The sequence below is a fragment of the Trichechus manatus genome, unplaced genomic scaffold, assembly GCF_000243295.1.
Source record: "Trichechus manatus latirostris isolate Lorelei unplaced genomic scaffold, TriManLat1.0 scaffold00033, whole genome shotgun sequence".
Lineage (NCBI taxonomy): Eukaryota > Metazoa > Chordata > Mammalia > Sirenia > Trichechidae > Trichechus > Trichechus manatus.
Genome location: NW_004443969.1, coordinates 13151209 through 13155845, shown reverse-complemented (window position 1 = coordinate 13155845; position 4637 = coordinate 13151209).

The following is a 4637-nucleotide window of genomic DNA, read 5'->3' as shown; positions in this document are numbered from 1 at the left end:
AGAGCTTATTGTTTTGTTTATTTAACTAATAAACAGTCTTAACTAGTGTTAAGATACAATGTTTAGTTTATTTAATTGATGACTGATCAGATGATGGTAGTGAGGGGTGGTTGAAAGCTACTTTACCCTGAGTGCCCAGTATGTACCGGATGTTGTTATAGCTGCATTCACATCCACTCCATCATTCATTCCTCACAACATTCCTAAGAGGTAATAAAGTTATAAACATTTTTAAAGATGAGGCAATAAACTCAGAGTTTAAGTAATTTGCCCAAGATGGCACAGTTTGTAAGCACTGGAAGATTCAATTGCAGTGACACTGACTCTCAGTTGCTTCAATTAAATCAATGTGTGCTCAGTAGCAAAAAAGTAGGAACAACCTAAGTGCACATCAACAGATGAATGGATTAACAAACTGTGATATATACACAAGATGGAATACTATGCAACGCAAAGAATAATGATTAACCTGCAAAACATCTCACAACATGAATGAATTTGGAGGACATTATTTTGAGTGAAATAAGACAATCACAAAAGGACAAATATTGTATGAGACCACTTTTATAAAGTAATAACAAAAAGTTTACACATAGAAAAAAAAATATTTGATGGTTACCAGGGATGGGAGGGGGAGGGAGGGAAAATTACCAAATAGATAGCAGACACACGTTAATACTGGTGAGGGGAAAGGCAACACTTAATGTGGGAGAAGTCAGCACAACATGACCAAGGCAAGAGAGGACACTGAGAGGAACACAGGAATAAAAAGCAACTACAGTAACTACTATAGCATAGACAATCTTGCAACAATAGTATTAATAAACAAAAATTTATGAATGGAAACACAGATAGATATGACAAGAGGTGTGGGAGGGCATAAGCGAGCACACCCATGGCAGATACAGGCTTGGTGGTGGATATTTCTAAAAACATGACTGCAGGTGCTCCTCATGTGTTAATAAGGACAATAGAGCACAAAAGTGGCACAGTTGGGGAAACCTCGTAGACATAATCAGACACCTCGAGTAATTAAGTTCCTAGGCTCGAAGGCAAAGGACCATAGACTCAGAGGACTTCTACGTTAATTGGCACAACATAGTTCATAAAGACAATGTTCTACATCCTACTTTGGTGAGTAGCATCTGGGGTCTTGAGAGCTTGCGAGCGCCATCTACAATACAGCTATTGGTCTCTTCCAGTCCGGAGTAAAGGAGAGTGAAAAAACCCAAAGACTCAAGGGAACAATAAGACCAAAGGACTAATGGACCACATGAACCACAGCCTACACGACTCTGAGACCAGAAGAACTAGATTGTGCCCTGCTACCACTACCAATAGCACTGACTGGAATCACAACAGAGATTCCCAGGCAGAGCAGGAGAAAAATGTAGAACAAAAAATAAAATTCACAAAAAAAGACTGGATTTACTGATCTGTCAGACACTGGAGGAACCCCCAAGACTATGGCTGTAAGACACCCTTCTGATCTAGAACTAAAGCCATTCCCAGAGACCACCTTCCAGCCAAACAATAGACAAGCCCATAAAATAAACAATAACACCCGAAAGGAATGTACTCCTTAGAACAATCAATTATACGAGATCAAAGGGGCAATATTTGCCCAAAAGCAAAGATGAGAAGGCAGGAAAGGATAGAAAATCAGGATGAAAGGAAATGGGGAGCCCCGGGCGGAAATGGGGAGAGTGCTGACACATTGTAGGGAATGAAGCTGAGACCAGGAAACACTTTATGTACAAACTATCGAATGGGAATCTAATTTGCTCTGTAAACTTTCACCTAATGCACACACACACACACACACACACAAAAAAAAAAAAAATCAATGTGTGCTGAGACCAGGAAAATACAGCTTGTTGGCAGACCCAAGTTTTAATCATATAGCTTAGAATGAGTGTCTCTTCAATGTCTATAAGGCTCTTTTCAGCCACTACTGTTGGATTTACTAGATCCTTCCTCTAAGCCCCAAGCACATCTATCTGGCTCTTTAAGACAGAAAGTTATGCATAGGAAGAGACTTTGTTCTATATCTCTATTAGATTTGGACAAAGTACAACTAAGGATGCAAAGAAATCTAAGTAAAGAAAACTCCAGAAAGTGACTAGCTCTTCTTAAGGGAGAAGAGATCTATGATTGTTCTCTTGTGATGCAGCAGCAGGATAACGAGCAATTCACCATAAACGTAAGGGGAAAATAGCCAAAACTTTACAACCTTAAAAATTTTAAAAACCACTTAATAGCCATGTGTGGACTGGCATGACAAATTAGAATTATGAAAAAAGCTACAGTCACAGAGGAAATCTGCACCAACCTGCCAAATCTTTCCCATGAGACTATAAAGTGCTAGGAGCAGTACAGCCAATCTGGGGGCAGATCAGGACAGAATATCCCTAGGCATGCGGAAAAAAAGCCAACTGTCATTGGGTCGATTCTGACTCAGCAACCCTATAGGACGCAGTAGAACCTCCCCATAGCATTTCCAAGGCTGAAATCTTTATGAAAGCAGACTGCCACATCTTTTTCCCTCAGAGCAGCTGGTGGGTTAGAACCACCAACTTTTTGGACCCACTCCCAAATGTAAGGGAGCCACCCACTGAAGAGAATAAGCAGGGCAGAAGAGCTGAGAGAAATCAATCCAAGGTACTTAGGACTTTTACCTACCAAGGGTTGGGGTCTGGGCCAGAGAACTGAGAGAACATCTCTTCCCATTCCTCACTTTGGGCACTTTAAGCTTTCAGCTTCCAAGAGAGGGGATGAGATAAGAGATATCTCTCCACTAGATTTTTCTAGCCTATACAAACTAGCATTAAGTTGTAAATTCGGGTTTTCTAGGAAGACAATTGTATATAATTTCCCAACACTTATTTGGCCTCCTTTCTTATATGTTTACTTTTGCTTTTTTTGTTCTGTTGTGCATGGGATCACCATGCATCCCCAAATGTAAAACAATTTTATAATATACATATTGTCAAGTTTCCTCTGCCTTGATTCTGATTTTAATGGGAAAGACTCTACTGTGTCACCATTATGATGATGTTGACTACTGGTATGAGAGCGATACACTTAAGAGTTGAAAAATTATCTCCCATACCCGATTTGTAAGGATCTCTTCGCATGAAATGGACGTGGATTTTATAGAATTCTAATAGATGGTCATGGCTTTAGTTTATCTTTTGATATGGTGTAAAACTGATAACCCTAATACTGAATCATCCTGAGTCCGCATTAACCTCAGGTAATTTGGCTTTTTTTTTTTTTTATTACAGAATTCTAATTATTAGCATTTTATTTAGGACTTTAACACTCATACTTACAATAGAGATGGGTCTGTGAATCTCAGTTTTTTGGTGTTCTACTAGTAAAAGCGGAAAAGGGACTGGGAACCAGAATTTACTAGGCTACTACACTGTTTTATGTATATTATTTCATTTATTTTTCACAGTTTTCTAAGGCTGTTATCTTGTTTATGTTACCTTGATTAATAAAAGTACTTATTTAATTTTATTTTTTAGTATTTATTTCAGTTCACATATCATGGGAACTATCAATTCCTAGAAAGTTTGAAATCCCACATAAGGCCATCCTGGTTCCAAGCCTTTTGTGGAGGTAATTATTTGGTGTTTCAATTTCTTCCTTGATTTAGTCAGTGTCTTAGGGTGGGTTCTTTAGAGGAACAAAACCAGCAGTTATAGAGGCAGTCAAGTCCAAAGTCCATGGGTCAGGCATGAGGCTGGAGTCTTCTCCTAACTCATATGGTTGCAGGGGCTGACGAACCCAAAATCAGCAGGTCAGATGGCAAGTTGCTGGCTCAAGAGGCTGCGGGACTGCATCCTGCCTACCTCCACCATGCGCTTGACATCACACCACCAAGCAGCACAGGCACGGCCTACTGGAACCTGCCCTGCACTGATTACCGACTTGCTCTGGTGGCTGTAATAAGTGCCACAAACAACCCATCCTGGTAACTCCTCTTCAGCTAGACCTGCCCTGCTGTACCATATCTGAGTGACTGACCATGCTTGTTGGAGAAGGAGGTGAAAAGTACTGGGTGCACAGACGAGCAAACAACAAAGAACACACAGTCTGCCTGCTCAGACATAGTCAATTTTTTTTTTTTTTAAAAAGGACAAAACAAACAAATCTACAATCAATAAACAAGAAAAATAACTACCGAATGCCCCGAAAACAGCAGACAATATCAAAACATTTACAAAAACAGGACAGGATGGTTCCAGTAGTTGTCCAAAATAAAACACCAGATGACTCTCTTGTGGAAGAAAATGTACTAGAACTATTTCCCGGGCGGAAATGGGGAGAGTGCTGACACATTGTAGGGAATGAAGCTGAGACCAGGAAACACTTTATGTACAAACTATCAAATGGGAATCTAATTTGCTCTGTAAACTTTCACCTAATGCACACACACACACACACACACACACACAAAATCAATGTGTGCTGAGACCAGGAAAATACAGCTTGTTGGCAGACAAGATAGGGAATTCAAATTTCTAATACTCGGAATTCTCCAAGAACTGAGGCAAAAAGCTGACAAACATAAGGAAAAAATAGACAAATTCATGGAAAATACAGACAAAAAATTGGAAGAATTCAGG